Source organism: Myodes glareolus, chromosome X, assembly GCF_982192425.1.
Source record: "Myodes glareolus chromosome X, mMyoGla1.1, whole genome shotgun sequence".
In the NCBI taxonomy this organism is placed as follows: domain Eukaryota; kingdom Metazoa; phylum Chordata; class Mammalia; order Rodentia; family Cricetidae; genus Myodes; species Myodes glareolus.
In genome coordinates this window covers 93,607,913-93,618,478 of record NC_142053.1, presented here as the reverse complement: position 1 = coordinate 93,618,478, position 10,566 = coordinate 93,607,913, and the positions used below count along the sequence as shown (strand labels likewise).

Sequence of the window (10,566 nt, the reverse complement as noted above, 5' to 3'; positions counted from 1 at the left end):
TGCCACAAAGTTGGAAAATGTAAAAGAAATGGACATTTTTTTAGATAAGTACCATATACCAAAGTTGAACCAAGACCAGGTGAACAATCTAAATAGACCTGTTAGTCGTGAAGAACTAGAAGCTGTTGTCAAAAATCTTCCTACCAAAAAAAGCCCAGGACCAGATGGTTTCAATGCAGAATTCTACCAGAACTTTCAGGAAGAGCTAATACCTATACTCCTTAATGTATTCCACAATATAGAAACAGAAGAGTCACTGCCTAATTCCTTTTATGAAGCTACAGTTACCCTAATACCAAAACCACACAAAGACACAACCAAGAAAGAGAATTACAGGCCAATCTCACTCATGAACATCGACGCGAAAATTCTCAATAAAATACTGGCAAACCGAATCCAAGAGCACATTAGAAAAATTATCCATTATGATCAAGTCGGCTTCATTCCAGAGATGCAGGGCTGGTTCAACATATGCAAATCTATCAATGTAATCCATCATATAAATAAACTGAAAGAAAAAAACCATATGATCATCTCACTAGATGCTGAAAAAGCATTTGACAAAATTCAACACCCATTTATGATAAAGGTGTTGGAGAGACTGGGGATACAAGGATCATACCTAAATATAATAAAAGCAATATACAGCAAGCCGACAGCTAACATCAAACTGAATGGAGAGAAACTCAACGCCTTTCCACTAAAATCAGGAACACGACAAGGCTGTCCACTCTCTCCATACCTCTTCAATATAGTGCTTGAAGTTCTAGCAATAGCAATAAGACAACATAAGGGGATCAAGGGGATTCGAATTGGAAAGGATGAAGTTAAACTTTCGTTATTTGCTGACAATATGATAGTGTACATAAGCGACCCCAAAAACTCTACCAAAGAACTCCTACAGCTGATAAACACCTTTAGTAATGTGGCAGGATACAAGATCAACTCCAAAAAATCAGTGGCCCTCCTATACACAAAGGATAAAGAAGCAGAGAGGGAAATCAGAGAAGCATCACCCTTCATGATAGCCACAAATAGCATAAAATATCTTGGGGTTACTCTAACCAAGGAAGTGAAAGACCTATTTGACAAAAACTTTACGTCTTTGAAGAAAGAAATTGAGGAGGATACCAGAAAATGGAAAGACCTCCCCTGCTCTTGGATTGGGAGAATCAACATAGTAAAAATGGCAATTCTACCAAAAGCAATCTATAGATTCAATGCAATCCCCATCAAAATCCCATCAAACTTCTTCACAGACCTTGAGAGAACAATAATCAAGTTTATATGGCAAAACAAAAAACCCAGGATAGCCAAAACAATCTTATACAATAAAAGAACTTCTGGAGGCATTACCATCCCTGACTTCAAACTCTATTATAGAGCTACAGTATTGAAAACAGCTTGGTATTGGCATAAGAACAGAGAAGTCGACTTATGGAATCGAATAGAAGACCCAGATATTAACCCACAAACTTATGAACACCTAATTTTCGACAAGGGAGCTAAAGGTATACAATGGAAGAAGGAAAGCATCTTTAACAAATGGTGCTGGCATAACTGGATGTCAACCTGTAAAAAAATGAAAGTAGATCCATATCTATCACCATGCACAAAAATCAAGTCCAAATGGATTAAAGACATCAACATTAATCCGTCCACTTTGAACCTGATAGAAGAGAAAGTGGGAAGTAGTCTACAAGATTTAGGCACAGGAGGCCTCTTCCTAAGTAGGACCCCAGCAGCACAGACAATAAGAGAAACAATGAATAAATGGGATCTACTGAAACTGGGAAGCTTCTGTAAAGCAAAGGACACTGTCAGTAGGACAAAAAGGCTGCCTTCTGACTGGGAGAAGATCTTCACCAACCCCTCATCAGACAAAGGTCTGATCTCCAAAATATACAAAGAACTCAAGAAACTAGGCACTAAAACTCTAATTAACCCAATTAAAAAATGGGGTACTGAACTTAACAGAGAATTCACAACAGATGAACTTCGAATGGCCAGAAGACACTTAAGGTCATGCTCAACCTCCCTAGCGATCAGGGAAATGCAAATCAAAACCACTTTGAGATACCATCTTACACCTGTCAGAATAGCTAAAGTCAAAAACACCAATGATAGCCTATGCTGGAGAGGATGTGGGGTGAGGGGAACACTCATCCATTGTTGGTGGGAATGCAAACTCGTGCAGCCACTGTGGAAATCAGTGTGGCGGTTTCTCAGGAAACTGGGAGTCAACCTCCCTCAGGACCCAGCAATACCACTCTTGGGAATATACCCTAAAGATTCCCTAACATACTACAAAAGCATGTGTTCAACTATGTTCATAGCTGCACTATTTGTAATAGCCAGATCATGGAAACAACCTAGGTGCCCTTCAATAGAAGAATGGTTAAAAAAGGTGTGGAACATATATACATTAGAGTTTTACTCGGCGGTAAAAAACAATGACATCTTGAATTTTGCATGCAAATGGATGGAAATAGAAAACGCTTTACTGAGTGAGGTAAGCCAGACCCAAAAAGAGGAACACGGTATGTATTCACTCATAAGTGGATTCTAACCATAATTAAAGGTCTTTGAGCCTATTATTCGTGATCCTAGAGAAGCTAAATAAGAAGATGAACCTGATGAAGATTATTTAGCTATCCGCCAGGAGGTAGGAAATAGACAAGAGTCCCAGGTAACCTCGGGTGCATGGGGGGGTGGGAGGGTCGATGGAGGGGGAGAGGGCTAGAGAGAAGGGAGTAGGGGAGGAACGGGGAAAGCTTGGTGGCCGGGGATGGGGGGGGGAGGGAGGTAGGATGAATATGGGATCAGGGAACAATATATTTCAACTAAGGGAGCCATTTTAGGGTTTACAGGAGACTTGATTATATATGGGATCCCCGGTCCAAGGAGAAATCCCCCAGATTGCTCTCTGGACAGAGGAGAGGGTGCCTGAATCGGCTGTGGCCCATGACCATACTGATGTATATTTTGCTTATCACCATAGATCCTTCGTCTGGCGAAGGACGGCTATGCAGTCGGAGGCCCACATTGGAGCAACGGATTGAGCCCCCCGAGGTCCGGAGGGGGAGCGGAAGGAGGAGGAACATGAAAGACGAAATCAGTACTGCGAGGGATGCTATCACCCACTGATACAAGGGAACGGATCTGATGAGAATTTACCAGGGCCAGTCGGACTGGGACTGAACGAGGACGTGATCTAGCCAGATTCTCGGAATTTGGCCGGATTCTCTGACTGTGGCTGGCCCGGGGTCTTTCTGAAAAGCCATTGACTATGACACTGGGACCTGTTTCCTCTGCATATGCTGGATTTTGGGGATCCAGTCTGTTTGGACGCTCGCCTTCCTGGACCTGGAGGGAGGGGGAAGGAGCTGGAGCTTCCCACAGGGCAGGAAACCCTGACTGCCCTGGGGGACGGAGGGGAAGGAGGGGGGGAGTGGGGGGAGTGGGAGGGTGTTGGGAGGGGGGGCGGAAATGGAAACTTTTATAATTTAATAAAATTTACTAAAAAAAAAAATTGAGAGTCTTGGGGGTTGGGGTTGGGGGTAAGGGGAGATGGGTAGAGAGAAGTGAGAAGGAGAGGATGGGGAGAGCTTGGGGAAATGGGATGGTTGGAATGGATGAAGAGTGGATATAGGAGTAGGGCAGTATAGATCTTAATTATGGGAGTCATTTTAGGGTTGGCAAGAGACTGGATACTAGAGGGGTTCCTAGGTGTCCAAGGAGATATCCCCAGCTTGTTCCTTCAGCAGCTGAGGAGAGGGCACCTGAACTGGCCCTATCCTATAGCCACACTGATCAATATCTTACATATCACCATAGAACCCTCATCTGGCGATGGATTGAGATAGAGACATAGACCCACATGGGAGCTCTGGACTGAGCTCCCAAGGTCCTTATGAGGACCAGAAGGAGAGAGAACATGAGCAAGGAAGTCAGGACCATGAGGGGTGTACCCACCCACTGAGATGGTGGGACTGATCTAATTTTGAGCTCACCAAGGCCAGCTGGACTGGGACTGATGGAGCATGTGATCAAACCCGACTCTCTCAAAGTGGCTGACAAGGAGGGCTGACTGAGAGCTAAGGACAATAGCACTGGGGTTTGATTCTACTGCATGGGCTGGCTTTGTGGGAGCCTGGTTTGTTTATATGCTTACCTTTATAGACCTGGATGGATGGGGGAGGACCTTGGACTTCCCACAGGGCAGGGAACCCTGACTGCTCTTTAGACTGGAGAGGGAGGAGAAGCAGGGAATGGAGGGAGGGGGAGGGAAATGGGAGGAGAAGAGGAGGTGAAAATTTTTTAATAATAATAATAATAAACCTGAAAAAAATAAAAATAAAACTCAGATAAGCATGGTCCAAGAAATCAGGGAGGCTAGATCTTTACAGGTTTCAAAACTTTTTTTGTTTGTGAGCCTCTGTGGATGCCTTAGTAGCAGCCATTGCTATCCTCTTTGATGTTTGTGTAGCAGTTTTTGCTTCCTTCGCAGCCCTCCACTCTTGCTGAGCTTTCCTAACCTCTGGTATATGATTCCTCTTGCCCTTTACATCAGCAAAAGATGCACTAGTGATGGCCCACGTGGTTTGGCTGCCTTGTAGGTTCCTTTCTTTTGAATTTCTTATTTTTTAATTTATTTTTATTTAATTTTTACTGGGAACCCCTCCAGAATCAAGTCTCCTGCAAACCCTAAAATGGTTCCCTTAGCTGAGATATAAACCTCCCTGCTCCCCCAACGATCCTTCCTCCTTCTCCCCCTCCCATTCCCCCAAGCCATCCCCACTCCTTCCCCTCTCCCCTCTCTCTGACCATCTTCCCTTACTTCCTCCCCCGCCCCCATGCACCCGAGTTTGCCTGGCAATCTTGCCTAGTTTTGACTGTCCTTTTTTTGTTTTCTTTTGAAGAATGTTCAGTTTATCTGCTAAGGATTCCTTTTAGAAAGGAACATGGATGGATGGGAATTTCACATTAAGAAACTGGAATACCGTCCTAAATGCCTCCTGGAGTTACAGTGCCCAGGTCTGTGGTAGATCTTGTACTAGATGAAATTGCACTGTACAATCTTTGTGGGGAGGGCTGTTGGCAGGTATCTCTAAGGTATCTCTTTATGGAGAAGCATTACATTGTTATTTAAAAAATAATTGCTTTACAAGCATCAAGGATAGAGATTACATAGACATCTACAAGGCTTTGGTCTATGTTCCATGATCTATATTTTATCAGGATATAGCATTTATTATTCATTCATTATGTAACTAAACTACAATTCTTCATTTTCAGCCACCCCAGAAAACCCTCCTGTGAGACTGAAATCACTCTGAAACATTATAATATGGATATATATACTTGTGGGCACCGGTATGGATGCACTCAAGACAATAACTTAGGTATTTTTCTCTATATCTCTGCATCTTATTCTTTGGCACATAGTTTCTCACTAAACCCAAACCTTGGTGCTTCAGATGGCATAGTGGGCTAGAGATCTTTCAGAATATGCCTGTCTTCCAATACTAGGGGCACATACACATGTGGTACTGCACAACTTTGATGTTGGTGAACGGGATTTGAACTCAGATCCACATTCTAGCAGAGCTAGCTCTCTTACTAAGTATTCTCTCAAGTTCCTGGAACCATTTTTACTAAGATCACTCACTAATTTATATATAATCTATATCAAGTGAAAATTTTAATCCTTCTTTCTATGCTAATATTCAGTAGCATCTATTATATTTAGTTATTTTTTCCCTACATGATACCTTTCAATATTTGACATTTTATTGCAATACATTTACTCTTACTATAAAGGAATTTCCATGGGAACAAATTTATGTATTTCTAAATATATCATATTTATTTATTTATGCATGCATGCATCTATTTATTGTATGTGTGTCTGTGCTTATGCATGCATGATTGTTTATAAAAGTGTACATGCATGCCATGGTACAATTATGGAGGTCAGAGGATAATTTGAGGAAGTCAGTCCTCTATTTCCCTGATTTCTGGCACGAGACCTTAGTTTACCATGTGTTTTTGTTAAGGTTTCTGTTGCCATGATGTGACACCATGACCAAAGCAACTCTTTTTGTATTATTTTATTGTGTTTTTCAAGACAGGGTTTTTCTGTGTAATATCTCTGGCTGTCCTTGTATTCACTTTGTAGATCAGGCTGGCCTCAAACTCACAGAGAACCACCTGCCCCTGCTCCCTGAATGCTGGAACTCAAAACATGTGCCACCACTGCCCAGACATAAAAGCTATTTTTAAAAGGAAATCATTTAATTGTAGCTAGCTTTCAGTTTAGAGGTTTAGTCCAATCTCTCATGGCAACTGTCATGCAGGCATAGTGCTGAAGAAGGAGCCTAGAGTTCTATATCTTGATCTAAAGGCAACAGGAAATGTGCATAATTTGAGCATAGGAGACCTCAAACCCCACACTCACGCTGACATACATCCTCAAAAAGGCAACAATTCCTAATAGTGCCATTCCCTATGGAGCCATTTTTCTTCAAACCACCACATCAGTCTTGCCAGAAAGTACTTTTATTATCTGAGCCATATCATCTCACAAAATTCAGAACATCTATATTAATATTTATTGTTTAATCTCTAGGACAGAAACCTTTACTTGGTGCCATTACTGACTAAATTTTTAAACAAACAAAAAATATGTATGTTAGAACATTGTCAAAAGAATGACGCCTGGTGAACAATGAGAGAAATATGAGAAAGGCTCCAGGTAAGGGACCAGAGGTGGCCTTTTACCTCAGGTGCATTTTGTACCCTGGATTTTTCTTGGACATGATTTGGTGCCTCCTGTGTTAAACATTTACATTCAATTTATAAGACATATTTATTCTTGTTAAACATCAGAACATAGCCATAGAACCCAATCTGATTAATGTGTCCTAAATTTTTATATTGCCTTCTGCCTTGCTTTCATGATTTTCCAGATATACAATCTATAGTATGTGCCAGACAATTTTGTTTCAATTTCTGTAAAGACTGTTAATAGTATGCTCTGTTAATATTTAGTACATGCTTACAGATATCTATATTTTTTCTGAACTCGATCAACCTTTCTTAGATAATTACTTTCTTTGTTTCATTGGTGTATGTTGGTACATAAATTAAAGGAAGATTGTCTTCAGAATTAGATTGTAGTCTGCCCAATTCTTTCAGGTCCTCAGATTCTAGGTCCAGCAGACAAGATTTGCATAGGTCTGTGAAAAAGTCAACAATAATGAAGGGAAATTGGTTCAGTCAGATACTAAATGGTTTGAAATCTACAAGATTTCAAATTTGGTTTCCTTCATAATACTGACCAAAGTGCTACTTTTTTATCATAAATTGCCAGACATCCTTATCCTTATTCCCCAGGGAAAGGTGAGTACACTATCTGCCTGTTTTGCAACCCATGACACAGGACAATCAGACACAATAGAGAGTCAAGTCAAAATAGGAACTCAGTTTATTACTGTGAGTCTCAGTTTATGTAGGTTAAGTGATATCATGTGATGTGTGGGTACCTCCAGCCAATGGGAGACAGCCGAGCTCTCCCCTCTGGGTGGAGGGTCATCTACCTGGATTTTGATGTTTTATCCTTGGTAGCTTTGAGACTATTCCTCAAACTTGAGCCAGACTTTTCTCTGTCCTACAGGTTTCAAGGTATAGATCCTAAGATAATTTTGGCCCAACAATAAATTTAATTAAAATTGGATACCATAAAATGGTCCCTCCCTATTGTTTGAGAAAACTGAATTTCCATAAATATCCAACAATATATTAGACAGGTACAAAATGAAAATAAATCAAAGCAAAATTTCCAACAATTTTTAAATAATATTTCATTGTCATAATGTAGAAAGCATTAGTGTGACTTCTAATGCACATTTGAATTTGAAAAAGATACATAATACTGTGGACACTAAAAAATTTAATATCACTGTCAGCATCAATTTAAGCTGATATTTTTTAAAAAATAAATTATTGTACAAGAACATATATGAAAGCCCTTTCACAATAGTTCTACCACAATGAGTTAAATGAAAATATCTCCCACTCTTGAGTTGTTCAGATATTTGAACAGTTGGTTCTCAATTGGTGGTGCTATCTGGGGAGGTTTAGAAGATACACCCTCGCTGGAGGAAGTATGTCACTCAAGGAAAGTTTTGATATTAAAAACACTGGTTGAACTTCCAGTTTGACTTTTTTTGTTTCATGTTTGCAGAAGACAAGTAAAAGCTCACATCTTAAACTGTGTGTTGCTTGTAACCATACCTCCCAGCCTAAATGGGAACATTATCCCTTTGTAACCCTGCGTCAAAATCAACTCTTTTCTTCTTAAGTTGCCTTGGTCATATTTTATTTTTATTATAATATCAACATGAAAGTAACTAATATACCTAAAAATAGAATATATATGAAAGAAGTAAATCAAGCATGGTGTTTGAATCATTATAATAGTTGTTATAAAATTCAAAGAATTATTTTCCCAAATAGCTTCTAACAAATATGCATTTTTCAACATTTGTCAAAGAAAGTCATTAGCTTACATCATCTTAATCTTGATTCCATGCTGTGGATTTACTTGACTTAATAGCCTTTTAAATGAAACTTTGCTATTTGCTTTTCCATGATTATCACATATTATGACACATCACCTAAATATTTCCCTTATTTTTGTCAAAATTTTATTGTGTTTATTTAGTTTTTTATATATTTAGCTATATTTCCTAATTCTGTTATTGTGAAAATATACTGTGGTTTAACAAAGCAATCCTGTATTGTCTCTTCTCACATAAACTTACATTTACTCTTGTTTAGAGTTAGAACCTTTTGAGAAAAAGCAATAACAATTTAAAATGCTAAAACAAAAATATATTATTTCACCTGTGATATCTTTTTAATGAGAAATGTCTCCATGGGCTCAAGTATTTGAACACTTTGTTCTGAGTTGGTGGTGGTATTTAAGGAGGTGGTATGTCATTGCTGGAGAAAAATTATCACTGAGATTGGCTCTGTAAATTCATAGCCTCTTCCCACTTCCATAGCTTAGTCACACTTTCCCTTCACTCACTGTGCTTCATGTTTGCATTGAAGATGTGATTTGTAGGTTTATCATTACCACCACCTGTTTCCCCCTTCCATTATGCATTCTCATTGTGATAGTTAGTTCTGTGTCAACCTGTCACAAGATATCTGAGAGGAGGGAACCCCAATTGAAAAAAAATAATAAATCCTTAAGATTGGGCCATATGCAAAACTGTAGGGCATATTCCTAATTACTGATTGTTTAGGGAGAGAACAGCTCATTCTGGCCAGATGCACCACAGGGCTGGTGATTCCGGGTACTATAAGAAAACAGGTTGAGCAAATCACAAGCAGCAAGCCATCAAGCAACATCCCTCCATGGCCTCTGCCTCACCTCCTGCCTCCAGGTTCCTGCCCTGCTTGACTTCTTGTCCCAAATTCCTTGAATGATAGGCAATGATGTGGAAGTGTCATCCAAATAATTCCTTTCATCCACAGTTGTTTTGTCATGTTTCATTATAGCAATAGTAACCCCAACTAAGAAAAAGAAAATTCAGTCATGAAACTTGATTCTATATAAAGATATTTTTCTTTTCTGATATTAGTAAGTCATATATTGTACACTATTAGTGTGTTCTATAGAGAAATATAAGCAAGAAGATAGAATTGATATTGTCTCAATTTTAGGAGATGAAAATGCATATCTTGGCAGTTCCAGCGGAGAGTCGACTGAGTGCTGGTGCTGGAGGCCGCTCTGCCAGCCCAGCTTCTGCAGGATCCCTGGCTGGCCCGGGCCCAGGCACCACAGCCTTGGAGCTAGTAACAGCCAGCGTCCCCCGAGGTTGGCATCATGAGGAGCCTGCCATTCTCCTGCTGTGGCCAGGTGGTGTATGGCTTCAGCCGCGGCCTCACAGCCAATTTTCCTGAGCAAGTAGTAGACAGTCTTCCGGCTGATATATCTACTGGCATTTATTATGGTTGGGCCAGTGTCGGGAGTGGAGCCATCCATAAAATGGTCGTGAGCATAGGATGGAACACATACTACAAGAGTGTGAAAAAGTCCATGGAAAGCCACATCATCCACACCTTCAAAGAGGTCTTCTATGGGGAAATTCTCGATGTGGCCATTGTTGGCTACCTCAGACCAGAAAACAACTTTGATTGTTTAGAGTCACTTATTTCAGCAATTCAGGGTGACATTGAAGAAGCAAAAAAGCAACTGGATTTACCAGAACACTTAAAATTTCTTTCAAGTTCCTAAAATCAAGAAAAAAACTACACTCTATAGATTTTCCTCCAAGGCCTGGCTCTAGTTCTCACAACTATGTGTACTGGCACTTCTGAGCAGGGACTTTTCCCAGGAAATGTGTCACACAGAACTTACCCTGGGAGGAAAATCTATAGAGTGTAGTTTTGTTCTTTTGTATATTAATATATTTTTGCAGAACTACAAAATTCAGAGCTTCGAGTCACCAATCTCCCATAAGGTCACTTCCTTTTAGAGTCCCAGTGTAT

General features: G+C 40.1%; 1 pseudogene; it reads left to right on the top strand.

The window, feature by feature from the left end:
• The first annotated feature begins 9,901 nt into the window (after positions 1–9,901).
• LOC125410342 (riboflavin kinase pseudogene) lies at positions 9,902–10,312 on the top strand (annotated as a pseudogene).
• The last annotated feature ends 254 nt before the right edge of the window (positions 10,313–10,566 follow it).